Here is a 23888-nt window from a genome sequence, read left to right as displayed (position 1 = left end):
GTACTTAACGCCAAAGGGAAGGAACGGGCGTACTTAACGCCAAAGGGAAGGAACGGGCGTACTTAACGCCAAAGGGAAGGAACGGGCGTACTTAGCGCCAAAGGGAAACCCGCCGGGGCGTGAGGAAAACGCCGGGGCTGGGGAAGAGAACGTCGGGATATGAGGGAAGCAGGAACATCTAAAACGCCTAGGCACAAGAACGGAGGGCGTACTTACACGCCGGGGAACCGAGAACAGAGGGCGTCCCAACACGCCGGGGAACCGAGAACAAAGGGCGTCCTAACACGCCGGGGAACCGAAAACAGAGGGCGTCCTAACACGTCGGGGAACCGAAAACAGAGGGCGTCCTAACACGCCGGGGAACCGAAAACAGAGGGCGTCCTAACACGCCGGGGAATCGAGAACAGAGCGCGTCTAAGCACGTCGGGAACACTAAATCTAAACGCTAGAAATCTAAACACCAGGGAACCAGGAACAAAGGGCATCCTAATACGCCAGGAGACAAAGGGCGTTCTAACACGCCAGAAAAACACGAAATCTACAGGGGTCAGAGGGCGTCCTAACACGCCAGGAAACAAAAATACCAGAAACTAAGGGCGTCTAAATTCCGGAGAATGGAGAGCGTCAAACACGCCAGGGGACTAAGAGCTAGGGGGCCAAAACAAAACTAAGAAGCGCTGGGACCTAAAGAGCGCTGGGAAACTACAGATCTAAACCAAAAACTAGAAAACCAGGCATGAACTAACCTATAGAACAACCAGAAGAACTAGGGTAGGGATAACAAAAGAAAAACCGAAGCAAAAAACTAGAAAATCAAAATGAAACAAAAAAACTAGGAAAAAGATCAAGACATTCAAGAAAAACTATAAAACTAATGCAAAACCAAAACAAAATACTAAGCAGAACTATGAGACTAAGGCTAAACTAGAAATTAAGGCAAAACAAGAAAACTAGAACATGAATAAGTAAACTAACGAGAAAACCAGAGAACTAAGGCTATAAATGAGGAAACAAAGCAAAGCTTGGAAACTAAGGCAAAACCTAGAATCCTAAAACGGAGCAGGAAAAACAAAAGTAAAACAGAGACTAAGAACTCTAAGAAAACAAGAACCCCTAAATAACTCTAAAACCCCAAAAATCCTAAGTAAATCAAAAACTGGAATCGAGCCCAAAAAATAACAGAAGGCACTGGCCTTAAGGGCTCAGGCAAGAACGGCTGCTAAGCAAAAAGAAAAGTCTTCGTGGAGGTCGTCCTGGACGAGGCAGGCGGCGGAGCAGCATCGCCCGACTAAACCCTCGAGGAGGGCGGCCCCGACGAGGCAAAGTCAAGCGCCCCGGAGACCGCGGTCGGCGGCTCCGGCCGAACAGGAAAGTCAGAGACGGGCGCCGTGGTGGACGGCCCCGACGAGGAAGAGTCGAGCGGCTCGAAGTCCGCAGTCTGCGGCTCCGGCCAAACAGAGAAGTCAGAGGTGGGCGCCGTGGTGGACGGCCCCGACGAGGCAGAGTCGAGCAGCTCGAAGTCCGCAGTCTGCGGCTCCGGCCAAACAGAGAAGTCAGAGGCGGGCGCCGTGGTGGACGGCCCCGACGAGGCAGAGTCGAGCGGCTCGGAGTCCGCAATCTGCGGCTCTGGCCGAACAGATCAGTTGGAGGCGGTGCCAAGCTACAGGTCTCGGTGGAAACCGAGGCCAGAGGCGGGTCCTCCTGGACCTCCTCACGGGACTTGGGCGGAGGCAGGTCCTCCTGGACCTCCTCACGGGACTTGGGCGGAGGCAGGTCCTCCTGGACCTCCTCACGGGACTTGGGCGGAGGCAGGTCCTCCTGGACCTCCTCACGGGACGTGGGCGGAGGCAGGTCCTCCTGGACCTCCTCACGGGACTTGGACAGAGGCAAAGCGGCTCCCTCGGAGACCTCGGGCTGAGGCAAAGCGGCTCCCTCGGAGGCCTCGGGCTGAGGCAAAGCGGCTCCCTCGGAGGCCTCGGGCTGAGGCAAAGCGGTTCCCTCGGAGGCCTCGGGCTGAGGCAAAGCGGTTCCCTCGAAGGCCTCGGCTTGTGGCGGAACAACTCCCTCGGAAACCTCGGCTTGTGGCGGAACAGCTCCCTCGGAGGCCTCGGCTTGAGGCGGAACAGCTCCCTCGGAGGCCTCGGCTTGAGGCGAAACAACTCCCTCGTTGGCCGACGGGTCAGTTTTAGGCGGCACGGAGCTTTCGGCGGCAAGCAGAGCGGAGCTTTCGGGCGGAGACTGAACCAACTCTTCGGCTACTTCGGGCTGTGACGGGCAACAGGCTTTGGCGGGCAGCGGCGCCGGGCAACAGGCTTCGGCGGGCAGCGGCGCCGGGCAACAGGCTTCGGCGGGCAGTGGGGTTGGAGGCGGAAACGACTCCTCGGCCACTTCGGGCAGTGACAGGCAACAGGCTTCGGAGAGCGGCGCCGGGCTACAGGCTTCGGAGAGCGGCGCCGGGCTACAGGCTTCGGAGAGCGGCGCCGGGCTACAGGCTTCGGAGAGCGGCGCCGGGCTACAGGCTTCGGAGAGCGGCGCCGGGCTACAGGCTTCGGAGAGCGGCGCCGGGCTACAGGCTTCGGAGAGCGCCGAGGTTGGAGGCGGATCCTCCTCTTGAACCTTGACGGACCCTCCGCGCCGGTGGTTCTGCTGTCTTCGCCGGGAGGGGACAGATGAGGAATCCGAGGCAATCTCGGGGGTGGCAGCTGGCCAGCAGGGCAGAAGGTCGTCTCGGTCTCCGTAGTAGAACTCCCACAGCTGGCTCTCCTTGATGCGTGGGGGTCTGCTAGGTGGAACGATGTGCTTTACTCGAGGGGCCAGCTGTGAGTCATGGAGATGATGACCGAGACGACGAGAGGCTGAGCGGCTTCCTTTCCCGGGCTCTGAAGTAGCCGTTACCACACCCACTTGGACCACCAGGGGAGTAGAGTTGGCCCGGATCGGTGGCGCAGGGTTCCGGGCAGAAGCCATCCCGGCGTACCTTTCCCTCATCTGACGTTGGCACATCTCTAAATATGCGATGATTTCCGGGTCGTCAACTCCTGGAGGTAAGTCCCGCATGGCGCCTGAGTTCACCTTTTGACTGGGCCGTACTGTCAGGATTTTGTTTACCGATGAACTTCAGGACACACACACGGGACTAAAAGTTTGAGAGTCTTTATTGCAAGGTTGATGGGTGGAGGTCTGATGAGGAGCTGGTTGCACCGAAACTGAGTGAAGGTGATGGCAGGAGCTGACGGCCCGGAGACAGAGAGTCCACACTTGCTAGGTGCTGCTCGGCTAGCAGGCCTCATAGCACTCAGGTTAGCAGTTCATTTGGAGACACCAGGGCACAGAGCTGAGCTTCACCAGGGCGGCTAGTCAGGTTAGCAGAACTTGAGAGACACCAGGGCTCAGAGCTGAGCTTCACCAGGGCGGCTAGTCAGGTTAGCAGAACTTGAGAGACACCAGGGCTCAGAGCTGAGCTTCACCAGGGCGGCTAGTCAGGTTAGCAGAACTTGAGAGACACCAGGGCACAGAGCAGAACCTCTCCAGGAACAAACAGTGAACAAACAGTCTTTAGAGTGACTGACAGGACTAACCTTAACAAAAGGAGCAAAACAAAGCTTCCAAGGCAAACCGGGGACTGGCATGGAGAGGTGTGGGATGATGACGGCCCAGTGCTGAACTGAAGGCAGAGGGAGGTTTAAATAGAGAACTAACAGGTGAAACAAGGATCTGGCTAATTGACTGGTAAATGATAACAGGTGTGACTGACTGCTGAGGAGGTGAAGTGAAAAATGACAGAAAATAACTGATGACTGAAAACTAACAATAAATAAAGTCAAACCTAACCCAAAAGAGATGAAAGAATGAAAATAACAGAAAAACAAAGCCAAACCAAAACTCAACCATGACACCTCTGATCAATGATTCTATATTTTATTGTCAAATCTTAAACCGGGGTAAAAATGGGCCTTTAGTAGCGAAGCAGGATTAGGCCAATAATAAATAAATCACAATTGTCATGCTTTTTCTCCTCCTGAATCAAGCGTGGGAGCCTTGGTGACAGTGACAGGCAACAGGCTTCGGAGAGCGGCGCCGGGCTACAGGCTTCGGAGAGCGGCGCCGGGCTACAGGCTTCGGAGAGCGGCGCCGGGCTACAGGCTTCGGAGAGCGGCGCCGGGCTACAGGCTTCGGAGAGCGGCGCCGGGCTACAGGCTTCGGAGAGCGCCGAGGTTGGAGGCGGATCCTCCTCTTGAACCTTGACGGACCCTCCGCGCCGGTGGTTCTGCTGTCTTCGCCGGGAGGGGACAGATGAGGAATCCGAGGCAATCTCGGGGGTGGCAGCTGGCCAGCAGGGCAGAAGGTCGTCTCGGTCTCCGTAGTAGAACTCCCACAGCTGGCTCTCCTTGATGCGTGGGGGTCTGCTAGGTGGAACGATGTGCTTTACTCGAGGGGCCAGCTGTGAGTCATGGAGATGATGACCGAGACGACGAGAGGCTGAGCGGCTTCCTTTCCCGGGCTCTGAAGTAGCCGTTACCACACCCACTTGGACCACCAGGGGAGTAGAGTTGGCCCGGATCGGTGGCGCAGGGTTCCGGGCAGAAGCCATCCCGGCGTACCTTTCCCTCATCTGACGTTGGCACATCTCTAAATATGCGATGATTTCCGGGTCGTCAACTCCTGGAGGTAAGTCCCGCATGGCGCCTGAGTTCACCTTTTGACTGGGCCGTACTGTCAGGATTTTGTTTACCGATGAACTTCAGGACACACACACGGGACTAAAAGTTTGAGAGTCTTTATTGCAAGGTTGATGGGTGGAGGTCTGATGAGGAGCTGGTTGCACCGAAACTGAGTGAAGGTGATGGCAGGAGCTGACGGCCCGGAGACAGAGAGTCCACACTTGCTAGGTGCTGCTCGGCTAGCAGGCCTCATAGCACTCAGGTTAGCAGTTCATTTGGAGACACCAGGGCACAGAGCTGAGCTTCACCAGGGCGGCTAGTCAGGTTAGCAGAACTTGAGAGACACCAGGGCTCAGAGCTGAGCTTCACCAGGGCGGCTAGTCAGGTTAGCAGAACTTGAGAGACACCAGGGCTCAGAGCTGAGCTTCACCAGGGCGGCTAGTCAGGTTAGCAGAACTTGAGAGACACCAGGGCACAGAGCAGAACCTCTCCAGGAACAAACAGTGAACAAACAGTCTTTAGAGTGACTGACAGGACTAACCTTAACAAAAGGAGCAAAACAAAGCTTCCAAGGCAAACCGGGGACTGGCATGGAGAGGTGTGGGATGATGACGGCCCAGTGCTGAACTGAAGGCAGAGGGAGGTTTAAATAGAGAACTAACAGGTGAAACAAGGATCTGGCTAATTGACTGGTAAATGATAACAGGTGTGACTGACTGCTGAGGAGGTGAAGTGAAAAATGACAGAAAATAACTGATGACTGAAAACTAACAATAAATAAAGTCAAACCTAACCCAAAAGAGATGAAAGAATGAAAATAACAGAAAAACAAAGCCAAACCAAAACTCAACCATGACACCTCTGATCAATGATTCTATATTTTATTGTCAAATCTTAAACCGGGGTAAAAATGGGCCTTTAGTAGCGAAGCAGGATTAGGCCAATAATAAATAAATCACAATTGTCATGCTTTTTCTCCTCCTGAATCAAGCGTGGGAGCCTTGGTGACAGTGACAGGCAACAGGCTTCGGAGAGCGGCGCCGGGCTACAGGCTTCGGAGAGCGGCGCCGGGCTACAGGCTTCGGAGAGCGGCGCCGGGCTACAGGCTTCGGAGAGCGGCGCCGGGCTACAGGCTTCGGAGAGCGCCGAGGTTGGAGGCGGATCCTCCTCTTGAACCTTGACGGACCCTCCGCGCCGGTGGTTCTGCTGTCTTCGCCGGGAGGGGACAGATGAGGAATCCGAGGCAATCTCGGGGGTGGCAGCTGGCCAGCAGGGCAGAAGGTCGTCTCGGTCTCCGTAGTAGAACTCCCACAGCTGGCTCTCCTTGATGCGTGGGGGTCTGCTAGGTGGAACGATGTGCTTTACTCGAGGGGCCAGCTGTGAGTCATGGAGATGATGACCGAGACGACGAGAGGCTGAGCGGCTTCCTTTCCCGGGCTCTGAAGTAGCCGTTACCACACCCACTTGGACCACCAGGGGAGTAGAGTTGGCCCGGATCGGTGGCGCAGGGTTCCGGGCAGAAGCCATCCCGGCGTACCTTTCCCTCATCTGACGTTGGCACATCTCTAAATATGCGATGATTTCCGGGTCGTCAACTCCTGGAGGTAAGTCCCGCATGGCGCCTGAGTTCACCTTTTGACTGGGCCGTACTGTCAGGATTTTGTTTACCGATGAACTTCAGGACACACACACGGGACTAAAAGTTTGAGAGTCTTTATTGCAAGGTTGATGGGTGGAGGTCTGATGAGGAGCTGGTTGCACCGAAACTGAGTGAAGGTGATGGCAGGAGCTGACGGCCCGGAGACAGAGAGTCCACACTTGCTAGGTGCTGCTCGGCTAGCAGGCCTCATAGCACTCAGGTTAGCAGTTCATTTGGAGACACCAGGGCACAGAGCTGAGCTTCACCAGGGCGGCTAGTCAGGTTAGCAGAACTTGAGAGACACCAGGGCTCAGAGCTGAGCTTCACCAGGGCGGCTAGTCAGGTTAGCAGAACTTGAGAGACACCAGGGCTCAGAGCTGAGCTTCACCAGGGCGGCTAGTCAGGTTAGCAGAACTTGAGAGACACCAGGGCACAGAGCAGAACCTCTCCAGGAACAAACAGTGAACAAACAGTCTTTAGAGTGACTGACAGGACTAACCTTAACAAAAGGAGCAAAACAAATCTTCCAAGGCAAACCGGGGACTGGCATGGAGAGGTGTGGGATGATGACGGCCCAGTGCTGAACTGAAGGCAGAGGGAGGTTTAAATAGAGAACTAACAGGTGAAACAAGGATCTGGCTAATTGACTGGTAAATGATAACAGGTGTGACTGACTGCTGAGGAGGTGAAGTGAAAAATGACAGAAAATAACTGATGACTGAAAACTAACAATAAATAAAGTCAAACCTAACCCAAAAGAGATGAAAGAATGAAAATAACAGAAAAACAAAGCCAAACCAAAACTCAACCATGACACCTCTGATCAATGATTCTATATTTTATTGTCAAATCTTAAACCGGGGTAAAAATGGGCCTTTAGTAGCGAAGCAGGATTAGGCCAATAATAAATAAATCACAATTGTCATGCTTTTTCTCCTCCTGAATCAAGCGTGGGAGCCTTGGTGTTCAGCAGGAACAGCCCCAGCTTTATTTAGCTGAACCTTCTGCTTGCACCTCTTCTACACTCTATGCATACCTAACCTGGATCCCCCTGGAAAAATCAAACCCCACCACCCTTCCTGTGTGCCCTCTTCCACCTCCGCCACCACCTGAACTCCTCTGAGCCAACTTCCTCTTCTCAGGTGAGTAAACCATTGTTCACCCTCACCTGCCACATACTCGCACGTTTCCCAGCAATTTGGACATCTCCACTATGCTCCTCAGTAAACAATGAGCCGCTTTGCTCCAACTTAAAATCTATAGCCTGAAATAAATGTTTTTCTCATTTGGTTTCTGCGTGTGGCTCTGAAAACTAATTTCCTTTTATTATTGTGCTGAACTTATCAAGAAGAAAAGGATTCCTCCTCTTTTTAAACTCCAGTATAACTTATTTTTAATGACTGTGGCATAAATGTGACAATCCAATCCAAATGCAAATCCCTGCATTGAAATATAAATGTTTTTTTTTTTTATTCTTGGCTCAGGGACACTCTGTCCACCCTCTGTGAATCGTCCCATCTTCCCATCGTGACTTGAAACTAGATCTTTTTATCTGTGTCACTGTTAGTTGCCCTACACAGAATTGCATCAGTCATTTCTCCACTGTGGGCAGGAACTACAAAGAAATCTGCTCAATTAAACTGAACTGTCAGTTTCATGACCTGTCCAGGGTGTACCCCGCCTCTCGCCCAGTGAACGCTGGAGATAGGCACCAGCAACCCCCGCGACCCCATGAGGGATAAAGCGGTTCGGAAAATGGATGGATAGATGGATGTCAGTTTCATCGTGGTCTGTGACTTTTAGGTCTCCTGCCGCTGGCTTCACATTTACTGAGTGTATCTTCAAACGCATCACTATCATTTTCTATCATTATTTTCATTTAACACACTTAAACAACCAAAATATGAATGCAGCAGCAGAAATAATTACGTAATCGCAGCCGTAGCTAGAACTCATTTTATCTGGTTGGTTGATTTTCTCTTTCCATTCGACCTTAGATTCTCTGGCATCTTTTCATTTATAAGGCATTACTACGGCTACCTCCTCCTTATTTGATTTCCTCTCATTTATCAGAAGCCTACAGTGTCGTACATCAGCTGTGTTCACAGGACTTTTTTTAATTGGCTGTGCCCAGAGTTTGCACTAAATTTGGTAGAAAAGCGTTTCATTTTTCAGCGCCATCAGCCTGGAATCTGCTTCAGGATGAACTTCATCTCAAAGAGCCGGTCCCTCTTTATTCCTTCAAGGCTCTTATAAATGATTTGGCAGAAAGACAGTCTATATGCCACTGTTTAAATTGATTTAACAATTTAACAATGTTATTGATATGATACTGTGTGTTTTTGTAACTACCTGTTTAACTGTCTCATTGTCGGGACTCTCTTGTAAAAGATCTTCGATCTCGAGGAGTCTTATCGTGGTTAAGTAAAGGTCGATGATGATGATCTGTGGGGAAAGCTTTAGAGTCGCACCTTCTGCTGCTGTTGGCGGATGAAAGGGTGCATTAGGTTGTGCCCGATCAAAAATACAAATAAAACAGAACAGGACCAAACTGACATCTGATATAAATGATAAAAAGAAAAGAAAATAAAGCCCCTGGCATCATCACTGCTACTTCACTATGAAGGAGATTATGTGGATAAGATGCTTTTCCATAGCATTAAATACACTGAGATCTATCTATCTATCTATCTATCTATCTATCTATCTATCTATCTATCTATCTATCTATCTATCTATCTATCTATCTATCTATCTATCTATCTATCTATCTATCTATCTATCTATCTATCTATCTATCTATCTATCTATCTATCACCGCCTTTACATCAACTTAAAACATATAAATATATTTGAAAGAAAATTAATATAAAAGTGAGGTTGGCAAAAATTTTAGTCCTCCACGGATGGGTGTCATAGAGCCAAACGGTGGTAAACAAATCAACGAACAAATACAATAATATACAACCATATTCATGAAAACCTTTATAAATAACACCGTTGATCAAAGTGCTGCATACCGATAAAAACTGGTAAAATACAGAAATACCCCGGCCAGCTCTAGCAAACAAAAATACAATAAAGCTATCACCAATTAATAAAACATCAGCATAATAAAACTAATACAAATAGATGAAATAATAAATCCTTTCTGAGTCGGTCTTCCAGAAATGTAGCCAGCCTGCTCCCCTCATCACGTCTGTCTCTGCTTCATCGTGTCTTTATTGGCCGTTCTCTTGTATTTGTTGTGCTTTTTTATCCATGCATGCCGGCACAGCTATTGTTTTTTTCCCCAAATTGCAGCACTTGTGTGGGGATTATTGTTAAAACAGTTGATGTGCGGCACTCAAACACGCCAGGAAAGTGTGATTTATTCTATTTTAGCCGGGTAAACAGCCCCGTTAAATGCTATCTCTATTATCTGGGCTGCTGTAGATGATTCACCTTGAACAAACTTCCTGCTGCAGACAGAAAGTTAAAGCTCGGGCTCATGCTGCATCCTGCAGGCAGACGTCTCTGCAGCCACGTGCTTCGCCTGCCGCTGATGCCCATTTCTGTCTTTACAGGAACATAACAATGGAGGCCATCGCTGTAAAAAACGACGCTCCCGCTTGCTTTTGCTCTACGTTCCCTGGCATTATATTGTTTGCTAATTTGCACGAGGATTTCCCACAATGCCCATGAGGTCTTCCTGTTACTCCTAAGGATAAATGGATCCTTTTACTTCATCTCCACCATCATCTGAGTTAAAAACACAGAAACCTGATACCGCCTAACGTGAAGAGCTTCTTGGTACCAGCTCATTTATTAAATATGCCTAAATTCTCTTCTATGTTGTAGAAAGAAAGAGCCATTCTGAGTTACTCCTACATGCTAGTATCTCTTCTGTTGTCATTAAATCAGCAACATGCAGGTAATTTACAAATGATGCAGAAAAAGGAACAATCTGGAATTTTCTGCTCATTGTTTTCATGTAAATGTGGTTTATGGCTAAACGCCAGTTCTTGGTTGTATAGCTGAGGGCGAAGAAATCCTGAAATCCTGAAAAGCCACCGCCGTTCACGATGCTCCGCTGGTTTCTTTCATGTCACACACCCATTGGCTTCTCGCACAGTAACTGTTGCGAGGCAGTTTATTCAAATGTTCCACCTGATGACACATTTCAAGAGTGCTATCCCACCTCAGGCGACAAAAGTGAGCGCAACATTAAAGAGAAGGCGCCCACGGTTACTCTGAGAAAACAGACGAGTAAAACCAAAACCCCAGAACATGCACAGAGCCTTTAGATGGAGGCGGCAGGTATGTGGCCGGCTTGGAGGATGTTCAAGAGGAAAAAGGAAAGCTGGCGGAGCCAAGAAGAGCCCTGGTTATTTTTAAATGACTGTAAAATCTTTGCCTCATCATTTAAACACAGCGTTTTAAAATGTGGAACTGAAAACTCTTTCTTTGTTTTTGCAACCTGTGGAACCAGTAAATGTTTTGACGGAGAGAAAATAGAAATATTAATGACATTTATATTTAAAAGATGACTTGAGCAATAAAAGACAGTCAAAGGGAAGTTTAATTATTCTTCAAAAACAAGAAAAATGTAAACTCTGGGTCTCAAATTCAACATGGTGTCAGCATCAAGGGAAATGACAATACGATGGTATTACAGCCACTGATCTCACCCTCTCTGATGTAGCGGTTCCTGAGTGCGCTCCAGCCTGTTTCCTGCCTCTCAGCACCTTTTTCTTCAAATAAAACATTGACATCTGCTCCTGTGCCTGGGCTGAACTATCAGCTCCACACCACCTGTTGCGTTACAGTGAGCTAGAGAAGACTTTTCATGTTCTCCATGTAGATGCGTGAATTTGCTCTGGATACTCCCGTGTCCTCCAACAGGCCAAAAACATGTCCGTTAGGTTAATTGGTCCCTCTAAATTGCCCTTAGGTGTGTGTGTGTGTGTGTGTGTGTGTGTGTGCGCGCACGGTTGTCTGTCCTGTGTTTCCATGCTGCCCGGTGTCCAAGGTGTACCCGGCCTCTTTCCCAGTGGTTGCTGGAGACGGGCACCGACAAGTTAATCAGATTAACTTCACTGAACATATCCTTGAAAGACTTTACTAAAAAGTTTATATAACAAGAAGAGCAGAGACAATAAATACAGTAAAGAGTTAAACATTTATTATAAGATGCTTATTAATAAACTTCAGCTGTAATTTTTAATGTCTTGGCTCCAACTTATGCGTGCCGTTAATTAGTGATGCACAGGGCCCAAATGCAGGGACAAGGCAGGCAGGTGAGAATTCTTAATTTTACTTAAGAATATTTAAAAGGCTTCCAAAGCAACTGAGAGATCATTTCACCTGGAGACGTGACGACTGAATATGGAGCAGAGGACTGATTGAAAACCAAGAAACTGGCTATGGTGGACAGAAGACACAGGGAACAAAGCAGGGGAATATAAATACATATCCACTTATGCATGCTTTATCTGTATCCTGCACAGAGGAGTGGATATAACTGGGTTAGAGGCAGCTAACTGAGATTATGGATTATACATCCTTAAAAAAAAAAAAAAAAAAAAAAAAAAAAAATATATATATATATATATATATATATATATATATATATATATATATATATATATATATATATATTAGGAAACTTTTTTATTTACTCTGTGACTATTAAATTATTATTTTTGGCTGTCTTGATACACTTTCCTCTTTGCAAACAAATAAAAACCTAAATTAAAAAAAAACAAAACAAAAAAACACCTACCTGAGCGATAGTCTTTGTGTACTCTGGGTGTTTCAGTCAAACTTCTGTGGTTTGCTTTCTGACTTGTCTTTGTTTCATTCTTGGCGATTAACCAGAACATGACAAATTCGCTGCAGTTCATGTTGCTTTTATTACTTAACATGATTTACATCTGCAGCTGCATCAGCTGGAACCCGATCGTGTTAAAGGCTAGATTCACAAAACTGGCCTAATTCATCAGAATTTAGAAAGCAGCACAGACAGAGAAAGTTCTTTTTTTTCTAAAACCACAAAATATAATATCCACATTCAATCTGAAAAAGGGTTTCTGAGTTTTTTAAGTGAGCGGTGAATCTAAATTCCCCTAAGTATGTGGTTAGGACCTGAAAGTGCCAGTAATCTGTGCAACCTACCTAGGAGGGTGTGCAAATATTTTTTCTGCTCAGTGAAACCTGAAGCCAAACCCTTCTCTTAACGAATGCTGCTCTTCACCCACATGGTGCCAGTAAAGAAAGAACGTTTACAATGCAAGAATGCAATATGAGCAAAAAAAAAAAAAAGGACATGAAGAACATTTACTGACACGTGGGGGTTAAATTGGGACAGGGACATCAATGTAGATAACAAGTGGGTTGCATAATGGTACATATCTTTTTTCATATTTTAAAGTGCTTTATTGGTGTCTATGTTGTTCTCACTGCAGTGTAGCAACTGCTGCTATTCAACTAGCTAAACTCTTATAAATGAAGACGGGAGTCGTAGTAAGCTGTAGTTGCTCTTTAACTACAGCTTTCCATATGTAAATAAATGTAAATAAAACGTTTTAAGCTACAAATAAATCAACGGCATTTTCATGTAAATACTACTATTTAACATCATCTTATAAATGTAAATAAGAAATTATCAACTTACGACTCTGTGTTGCCTCTGTGACGTATGACAAGCATTCATTTCCTCTCTTCCTGACTTGTTGCATAGTTTTGATAACAGACGTTATCAAATTTGTCACTCACGTGTCTGTAGTGTCACTCAGCAGTAGCCGACATAAGATCCATACAAGTCGCGGTTGCTGGGATTTGTGACTTCACTGAAGTTTAAATCATATGTGGAAAAGTTTTGAAGCCTAAGAGATAAAAATGGCAGCAGGCTTGTTTTATTTACATGTCCTGTTTCACTTCTTTGTAGATTGCCTTAGCAAAACGATTAAATGGAATGTAATGGCTAATCTGACAATGTCTAAAGAGTTTAATCCTTCACAGCCAAATAATGTCTGGATTGGGTTTTTATTTAAATCAATGTTTTCCCAGGAAAGACGTCAGGGTTTCTGAAGCTGAAAATATTTAAATATTTAATATCTAGATCAAGCGGAGCTAACGGGCTAATTTGGCTTTTTTTTTTTTTACATTCTTATAATTGAATTTTCTAATAATAACACATGACATGGTGAGTTATACATAGAACGCCTGTTAAGTTTCACCCAGTCCCCAACCTTCCCTCCACCTGATCCTTTTCTTGCTTCACGTATTTGTAAGGATAGACATGTTTCTTTGTACCTATATACATATGCTTATATATTTCCATCCGTGGACATCTGTGCTTACCTATACACATCGTGAGAAGAATAAAAGGAAAATTTTATTTTCTTAAAATAACACACAAAATGGCCAGTCAAACATCTATAAAGTTTCACCCTGTCCCCAACCTTCCCTCCCTTAATGGAACATATCGGAGAAAATCTGCATTTTTTTTGTACTTAATTAAACCTAAATCAGCTCAGTCCAAGTTTTGGCCCGAGTATTAGCTTAATTTGAGATATATTAAATTATTTTTCAGGTTGATACACAGCCTTTGTCATGTATCAATGTTCTGATACTAGGTCACGATGAAAAAAATGCTTTAATTAAAACAAAGTCAACAGTTTAAGTGTTGACCAAAAAAAGTGTTCTTAAAAAATTGATGCAGTCCAGTTTGAACTAGAGCGCATTCAACGTAGGTTTGAGTAACTATAGCTGAGGAAGTAGCCTTTTACTCTGGCTATGATCAGTTAAAGGAGAAAATAGGGAAAAATTGGGACATACATGGATTTTTAGGAGCTGCTTAAATGAAGACCAGATCTTTAAACCTACTTTAACCAAACAACTGGTCCGAACTATCGGTGCCGTCTGGCTGCACTAGCCAACGTTGTAGATGTAGTCTAAGGTAGTGTAGTCTCTCTGTGGTTGTGGAAGATGACATTCTCTGGCAGACACGCAGGAACAGACCAGGTTTCAATGATGTTTTCTTTCAAGCAGTGTCTGCTTCACTGCATCACGCTCTGTGTGTAAAAACGCACGCAGTGGGAACCCAGACAGGCCTACTGCACCTCTGTGGAGTAATCTGGAAGAGGGACGAAGTCATTTGTGGTGCAACATCAGAGAGGAGCTGCTTGTTTAACACAATAAACCCGAGGGGGTCTGTATACAGATGGTCAGGTGAGGAAAACTGGGATCATTCCTGTTTTTATGGGTTTTACTTACAGTTTTTAGGGATGATGGCGCGAAGAAAACATCATAGGGAGCAAACAGAAACAACTAGATTAAATGGTTAAAAGGTTATAATGACAAAATGACAAAATAAAAAGTTCTAATTTCTTGACACATTCCTGCAGTTTATTTCCTTCAGTATAACGTACACTTCCTCCATCATCTGGCTGGTCTTTTGTTCAAATCTGTTGTCCTCGAACTACAAGCTCATAACCACATCCTTCCTCCATTAGCCTTGGTGTCACTGTGGCACTGGGCTGCAGGCTCACACCCAAGATTAACGTTGTCATTGCCAAACCAGCCTTCGCTAAACACGATGTGATCCATGTCAGCGATGCAGAGTAAGTCTGAACGAGCAACAGCTTCCCTAACATGTGGTTAAGAAAGAAGGCTGGTTCTGTAAATTCAAGGTGAATACCTGATCTGTTTAAGATGTTTGAACTTTATCTGAGATCCAGGAGAGAAACCCAGCCGTCCCTCTGCCCTGCGACATCCACCGGCTCCTTCTGGGGAACCTCCAGGTGTTCCAGACCAGACGTATAGTCCATATAGTCCCAGAATATTCTGGGTCTTCTTCGGGGATCTCTTCCTGAAGATCTGACACAGGAACAGAGAAAGGCAGCATCTTACAGTTGATCATCTTTTGTGCACAGGCCGTTATATACGTAGAAGCCTCGTTACCTGCTGGAGAGCATCCTAAAATATCATGTTGTGATCGTTGGTATTCATAAAGAAATAAGTTATTGATTAATTAATATCCATCCATCCATCCATTTTCTTACTTGTTTATCCCTCATGGGGTCACGAGGGGTGCTGGTGCCTATCTCCAGCGTGCAATGAGCGAGAGGCGGGGTTGATTAATTATTATTTTTCTTTTAAATCTAGGGGCTTTTCTGCCCCACGGTTAAAACACAGAGGTTGGATTTAGCTTGAATGCAACATGAATAGAAAAGGAGTAAAAAAAACAGGAAAATTTCAAAGACAAAAAACACTCATGACGATCTGTTGATCAATATCACTTTAATAAAGAGACGTAGGAGGTTTGAACTCTAGAGTCCTGTGAGTTTAAACTACGACGAAGCAGCAGAAGGACTAACATGTCCTTTCAGACCAGGTTAGTTGGTGGAGTAGAGATGAGCAGGTTAGGGAAGTAACAAAGCGACCATTGAACCTGCCTGACTCTGCTTAACCACGCTGCGTTCAGGGTTTATTAATGGAGTTTTGTCCCACACCAGCAGAGGGCCTCAAACATCACACTCTGTTGCACAAGTTGATCACGACACAACAAATCAGAGATGGAACTTGATTTTCAGACTGTTTGCTGGAGATAGATTGACAATCAATGGAGAATAATGTTAAATATTGAGTGTAAGGAAAACGGTATAAGTATCAGAAAGTGTTGTGATGATATAAAGGTAAAGTTGTAAAAAAATAACTTTTTTATTGTGTGCATCGGAATGAAGCTTTGAACAGAATCACGCTGCATCACTGCCATCTAGTGGACATATTGAGTTATAACATGGTATAATTAGTATACTGCATGATATATAGTGTAGTTAGTTCAGTTTTTAACCATCCCTTCTTCCATTAAAGACAACAACTCTTCATTTTCCCCCAACATGTTTTATTCCACACAACCTCAGGGTTCACACACACACACACACACACACGCACACGCACACACACACACACACACACACACACACACACACACACACACACACACACACACACACACACACACACACACACACACACACACACACACACACACATTTATTATAACAGAATGAGCAACTAGTTTACAAGGCAGAGAGCTCAAACAAGTATATCAGTAAATTAACAAAAATCAGCAATATAAACATTTCATTGGATTAAAATCTTCATTAAAAAGAAGCCGACAGAAATACACTGAAATAAACTATTATAACATGAAACCTTCTAAAACAGGGAAGTTCAGAAATCACAGATCTGTCCTGCAGGAACATTTAAAGTAATTATAATAAACCATTATCACCCTTTACCCTTTAGAAACTTAAATACTTAAATAATCCCTGAGGGAAATTATAGTTTCCATGAACACATTTATACACCGATACACAGATCAGTAAGCAACCTGCTGTTAAGTGCCTTGCCCAGGGGCAGATTGACACGAGGCAGGAAGCTGTAGTAGAGCAGAGGCTCAGTGGGTGTCAGCCATGTTTATGGACATGAACAGAACCACTGGCATCATGTCTCAGTGAAACTCTGAAGCTCCTGGGAACTTCAGGATTCAGGTTTAGTGGCCTTTCTGGCCCGCAGTCATGGTAAAAGGAATTGTACCTTTCTATGTGGAGATATTTGGGTGTTTTGGTCTTTCCAGTGTTGCTTCTATCCCTGGAGGGCTGCAGAGATCTGCTTCTGCAGAGATTCCTCTGCTTTCTGGGGTTTCTACTCATTGAGAAATCTAGACGTAGTTTTACCGTCAGTGTTTTAGCTGCAGCTGTCTGAGAGCTTCACGCTGAACTGTAGATACTCTGGTGAGCAGAGATCTTCATGGTCCACCCAGTGACTTGGTCAGCTGCAAGGGTGTACTTATTTCTAAACACAACTGTGTGCAACCTTGTTGCATGCTCTTGTAGAGCTGCAGTTAGACTAAAATTATTAATATTTTTAAACTATATTTTTGATTTTTAGCTCTGATATGTTAACCTGTGGAACTGAAAGAGGGTGTACTTTCTTTTTACCATGACTGCATCTCTAACCTCAAACGAGCACAACGTCAGCTGGCAACGTTTGTAGGTGTACCTTTGTACTAAAAATGCTAACATCAGACATTTTTAGTGTTTTATGGCTTGAATAATGATAGAACATGAACAAATGATCAGGTTCACTCATTAGTTCAGATTTTTGCGGTGAAACAATAAAGTCTAATCTCAGTATTACGAGTAATACAGTGACATTGACCACAGTGTAAAGTGCATCTGTTACACATTAAACTGATCTTATTGCTCCACCAAAAACGTGTCAAACACACTGAGAGGTATGTAACAGCTGGGCACTCAGGTGAACAATTGCTACATACAGATGTGCATAAAGCCCACAGTGCATATATGCAACACTTTTCTCGTTCTCCCAGAGGATGCTGCTAATAGCAAGTATCCTCTCTAGATGGCAAATGGCCTGTTGCTTGCTTTATCGAGTCCGGAGGACTCTTCAAGCTACAGTCAGACATTCACCCATTCACACGTTGACGATGGTGAGCTACATTTGTAGTCACAGCAGACTGGCAGCAAGCCCTCTCACAACCGCCAACACGCAAAGTGGGTGAAGTCCCTTGCCCAAGGACACAACGATGGGCAGAGCAGGGGTCGAACCAGCAACCCGCTGGTTACAGGACCAACACCCTTGCTCCTGCACCTCCATCGCCCCACGCTTGTAAAGTAGCTTATTTAGCAACTTTTAGCTTGTTAGAATGAGCTGTGAGATAAACCTGAGTAAATTTCTCTGGATAATATCAACCTGCCCATGAAAATGTGGAAACATTTCAAATGTTTAAAATGTTTCTCAACGATAAACGATGGCAGCGCCTCGCCTTGACATATAAAAATGTTATGCAAAGGCTAACAATGGTCAAACGTAGTTTACCAAATGTACTGCGCTGAGAACCCAAATCACAAAACCATGTGGTAATGAATGTGAAATGGTGAGTAGGTACGAGGAGATGCAGTATGTAGCATCTCCATGGTAACCATGGGGGGGGGGGGGGGGGGGGTTGAACTCACTTCAGCCATGTTTGTCAGGTTTAAATGAAGTGGGTTCAGACAGAAAAACCTGGACGGGTATTTTCTGTGACGTTTTCCTCCCTCTGTAAAGCCCGGTCACACTGTGGAATTATAACTTCTGAGAAAGAATTTGTCTATATAGAATTGGAAGAAAACATTTGATCATAAAATCGCTGAGATAGATTATTTCTACGATAATATGACCAAAAGCTACCGATGAGAGATTTCAACCTGACCTTTTCAGGGAAGTTCTGCTGCTGAGGCAGACGGGGTCATTGGTTTCTTTCCTCTCCTTTGCTTCTCAGTCATTATTCCATTGATATCTGTCTGATATCACAGAAATAATTATTAGTTCAGCGTATGACAGCTAACATTGTGCCCAAGCTAGGCACAATTTTATACCATTGAGTTTACAGCACAACGTGTTCAAACCCTGAACTGTTTTTTTTGTTGGTTTTTTTTTATCACAGTTTGAGCCAGGCTTTACAGAAAGGGTGGAAGGGGGCGACGGTAAGGTAACTTATTTCTGTTCAGAGGGAGGAACCTTGGAAAAGTCTCTGGATGTATTTTTCCAGTTTGCATGGAAAACTAGTAATAGCACTGCAAGTAAAAAAAGGGATAATGGAATGAGAATCCACAACCGCTCTCGAGGTGGTGGTTCTGGAGTTTCTTCTTGAGTTTGATGCTTTAAAGCTGCTTCTTGAGTTGGATGTATTGAAGCTGCAGAGATAAAACAACAATTAATTAATTATTGCAGTTTAGGCCATTAGACCGAACAACAAAGCAACTTTTTTCATTGAGTCTCTACATTTTCATCAACAATTATTCAACCCCTGCATAAAGTTAGCATTATTGACAACACATAAAGTCAAAGGTTTGCAATGAACAAATGGAGCAAGAACAGCAATATTAAACTGACATTATCCAAACCCATCAGTAAATTCTGCCCTCAGTGACAGAGAGTTCAGCCCTCTGGACATGAGGGCACAGTGATGTGACTCAGGTGTTGTCCAGAGCTCACCTGATGCAACCAGAGGGATTCATTAGCTGCATCAGGCGTGCTTTAGAGAGACCATCTTAAATAGCTGTGCCCGTATTCACAAAGATTCTCAGAGCATCTCAGAGAGCTCATATCTTAGCCTAAAAATTCCTACTCAGGAGTTTAAGAGTCATTCTGACAGCGACTCTGAGGACAGAGACGACAGAAACGGTTCTTTTAGTGTAGAGGTGCGGTTGACACCATTGGTAGCTGTGACGCTGTCTTTTAAGAGCTGTGATTGTCAGATAGTACAGGAGAAAACAACACAAAAGTACTCCTCTTGATGCAAGGAGAGGAATTAGGCTGGATTAAGAAATGTATGTCGTGATGATGAAAACCAGTAAAACTTGTCGTTTCGCACACTCATCAAAATGTTGTAAAGCACCTCAGCATAATCTTTTATTTGCTGATTTTAACGCACCAGTCTTTTTACTACATTTTCTTTTTGATATCAATGCGCGCTCACTCTGCAGCATTCGCCTGCTTGTACAAAGCGGTCGTATTTAGCAAAATAAACAACATGAAATGGAGAAAAAGAAAATGGAAACGCCTAGCAGCAGCGCACCTGTCCAGTTATCTCTTGGAGGAGGAGGAGGAGGGTTGAAAGTTAAATTGGTCCTGGATCACAGGGTTTAAAATGTTTTGCAGCAGATCAAAGCGCCTTTAACGCTCTGTGTCTTGGTGCTTTTACGCACCAGCCTGATAGGAGAGCGCTCCATGCAGCGATCACAGCAAGGAGATGATGATAATCCAACATCTTTCTATTCTTTTATTTTCCATAAAATGAGGTTAGGTAGAGCCGTGCAGTTAACCCGGCAGGCCGCTGAAACTTATTTCCCCCTATTGGGATGATAAAGTTGATCTCATCTAAATATTATAATTGCATGGTTGTTAAAGACGTTTATGTGTTCAATTCCTCCACTGTTCAGGTGGTGGATCAGCCAATCAGCTCTCTCTGTTCCCTCCATCTTTCTTCTTCAGACACTCTTAGCCTCGCTAAAGGTCCTCCTCACTCCTCCTGACATTGTTTCACTTTAGCAGCGTGTGAGAAATAAACAGTGGGCAAATATGCAGAAATGAAGACGTAAAGGACTCATTTAGAGGGAAGAGGAGGCATGAGAGGTCAGAGCTGACGTTACAATTCAGTCCCTCAGAATTCCCCTAAAAGTACATGTGACTATAATGGCACAGAAACACAGTACACAGAGTTCAGAAGCAATGCATATTAATAAAGACTAAACTGTGGCGTTTTAGACTGCATCTGGTTAGCAGATCTGTTCTCTGATCCAACGCGCAGCCACAGCTGGTTCTGAATGAAGGCTTTATAGGTGCCAGCTGCTCTCCCCTCTTACTGGTACTGCTTTGGTAAATTATTTTAATGTTACGCAGTACCGGAGCGGACCAGCTTACTTTCTCCCCTGGCCACAGTGCTGTTTGCAGGCCTAGTAAGTGGTGACCGCTTACCTTTGACAACTTCAAGCTGCCATGTTGTATTACACGGTCTTTCACCAGCTTTTCCACGAACTTTAACGATTCCCTTATAACTTCCCGTGTCGTTCATCCTCAGGTCAGTCAGGACACATTTAATCTGTCCGCTCCCGTCGAGATGAGGATCACACTGCAGTCGACCTTTGAACTCAGCATCTACGTGCGGCTCAGTCGGAGATGTGTTGAGGTACCGATAAATACAAATGTTGCTTTCGTTTCTCAGCTCAATGGACACAACGTCAGAGATTGTGTTAAATGCAGACAGTGTCAGTGTGACGTTGGAGTGTTCCTCTGCGTTGTTTACTTGGAGCAGAGGTCTTCCTGCAGGGGTGAGAATGAAGGGATCACAGGTTGGTGAAGTCCTCAGGAACATTTGGTAACAGCAGGTCATTACATTTAGAAAATTATCTCCAATGATAGACATAAACAGACTGAAAGGTTCAACATCAAACACCAAGAAACCCAAAGAGAGGAAATAAATTCCTCTGGCTTCACGTTTATCCATCCACTCTCCTCCTTTCTACAGATGTTACGTCTTCACCACAAACGTCAACATTGTTCCAGGATTATTGACGATGTCTCCCCTATTTACACACTTCAGTTGTGGACATCCATGCAGATCGGACGGACTTATAAAATGCTTTTTTTGCACTCCTTTTTAAATGTAACATTTATTCTTTGCAGGGCTTTCCTCTCATTCCTCCAGCTCTCGCACGATTTACGGACGCCGATCTGAAAGCGCGGTGTATCAAACACTGGGGAGGTGTTGGCCTAGTGGTTAGAGCAGTGAGCTTGCACTCAGAGAAGGATGTAAGTACGCGGTTCGATCCCCAGCGCCTGCACTCTGGGTCCCTGAGCAAGACCCCTAACCCCCAATTGCTCCCCGGGCGCGGCACAGTGGCAGCCCACTGCTCCCCATGGGTGATGGGTTAAAAGCAGAGAACAAATTTCGTTGTAATGTATGTTTCAATGAAAATAAAGATGATATTACTATTACATTACTATTGCAAATGACGGAGCGGTGGTAAATTCATGCAGCTGCAGTAATGTACAGATTTCTAACTTATTACTGTTCATTTGGACAGTAAATTGAAATAAGATTTGGTTTGCAAATTTGAATTACATCATTGTGATCACTGTAAGCAAATTAAGCCACAGCTGCACCTATTTCTACCTTTATCCCTTTTGGAATGAAACTTACTTACTGTTATAAACGATCAAAGCCCCTGGCATAACAACATGCATCCAGTGGGTGGCAGATATTGGTGTAACACCGACCCACTCCCCCATCAGCCCCTGCGGCTGCTTCGGATGCTGCTGCTGAAGTGGACGCTCCTCCATGGCCTCCAGCAAACGCCTGTTATTTTCACACTTGCCTCTTTCTAACTCTGTTTTTTCAGGTACTCGTTTTGGTTTTACCTTCTATGGAGACACAGAAGGCTCAATCTGTGGCAGCCAGGTGTGGCCCTTCCGGTGGCACCTTCACCGGCAGGAATGTGGAAGGCCAGCTGTCACTGTCGCACTGCTGATGCTGTTCTTGGGCAAACGATTTTTTATAGATGCCTGTTAGTCTTTAACGACTTTCAAGTAATCCTGTTTTATTGATATTATTTCCAATTAAAGCTTTTGGCACCTTTTGCCTTCGTCTGTTTGTCCTTTGGATTATTTAACGCCTCTTCTACATTTACTTTCAATTAAGTATGTAGCAACTTGAAATGATCCAGAGCGCAGCAGCACGGCTTCTTACAGGAAGCATTACCATATAAGGCATATACTGGCCTCTTTACGCAGGCTGCCCGTCTTTTATCGAATAGATTTTAAGATGCTCGTATTAACTTATAAAGTTTTAAACAGGTTAGCTCCCCCTTATCTTTGGGACATTTTTAAAATTTCAGTCTGTGTCCAGAACCCTACGATCAAATAATCAGCTGCTACCGACAGTTCCTCGGACCCGAGATCGGGCTTTTTTTGTTGTTGTTCCTATTCTATGGAATAATCTATCTTTCCAAATTAGATCTGCCCACAGCCTATATCATTTTAAATCGCTCCTTAAAACTCATTTTTATTCTTTGGCATTTATTTGAAGTAGTGTTTTGATACTCTGTTTTTAAAGTGCTATATAAATACATTTGACATTGACATAATCGTGTACTAAAGTGATGTCAGTTAATAAATATTTTTTGAAAGCTTCAGGAGACTCTTTATTTAAGATGGAAACTGACTGTCTGGGTGTATGTATAACGTCTTTAAAGAAAGAGACATTCACTAAAAACTGTTTATTACACAGCATGAACGGTCAGTGTGAATCGTTACACACAGAAAATAAAGTGGCTCACCCTTTACAGGAGAACACAGAACTCCGGTCAGCACCAGAACCAGCGGAAACAATCTGGGGTTGAACATTGTTGTTTTACAGCTGTGAACAGAAACAAAATACATCAACTCTGTAGATTTAGCATGAATGAGATTATATAATTTAGTTTTAAAGTCCTGCTCCCATCACTAAAAGCACAAAATGGGGAATTCTGGTTTCATTTTCACTTTTAGCTCGGACTGTGTAGAAATGTTGAATAATATTTTTCTTGCTTGCTTTTTTTAATCAATCTAAGAGGCAGAATAAAAGCGTGAAAAAACCAAAGCAATCAGAAACAAGGAATTTCCCCTCCTTAAAAACAAATACTCCAAAAAATAAATAAATAAAATAAATTAAAATGATATTAATGAATTTAAATAGTCGTACAACATTGTGCATCGCTTATATATCACACATTAAAACATGAAAAAGCTATAAATCCAGGAGAATAAACCTGATTCAAGTTTATAAACAGCACGGTGGCTCCTGAAGGTTTACGTAAAAAGGTGCGGACAGGTTGGCGCAGAAAAAAAGTGCGCAACAGCGAACCAACTTACTCAGAAATATGCGGAGAAAATGTCCAAACTCTGTTTCCTCTAACAAAAACGTAGCTCCGCTTTGATTCTTTGGTTCAACCTTTTAGGAGTTTCCGCAGCTGGATTATTTTCTCTGTGGTAGA

General features: G+C 44.8%; 1 long non-coding RNA gene across 2 annotated transcripts; it reads right to left on the bottom strand.

Moving 5' to 3' along the window:
- Window positions 1-14510: 14510 nt before the first annotated feature.
- Window positions 14511-23854, bottom strand: LOC118565852. Of its 2 annotated transcripts, none has more exons than XR_004932663.1 (4): window positions 23767-23854; window positions 23193-23272; window positions 20833-21177; window positions 14511-15162 (listed from the first exon to the last, which is right to left on the bottom strand). It is a non-coding gene; the product is annotated as an uncharacterized LOC118565852 (long non-coding RNA). The 2 variants fall into 2 exon arrangements; XR_004932662.1 differs by lacking the exon at window positions 14511-15162 and adding an exon at window positions 18905-19049.
- Window positions 23855-23888: the final 34 nt, after the last annotated feature.

The sequence above is a fragment of the Fundulus heteroclitus genome, chromosome 14, assembly GCF_011125445.2.
Source record: "Fundulus heteroclitus isolate FHET01 chromosome 14, MU-UCD_Fhet_4.1, whole genome shotgun sequence".
Taxonomy (NCBI): Eukaryota; Metazoa; Chordata; class Actinopteri; order Cyprinodontiformes; family Fundulidae; genus Fundulus; species Fundulus heteroclitus.
Note: the sequence above shows the minus strand (reverse complement) of the source record. Positions and strands in the feature narration are given on the sequence as shown.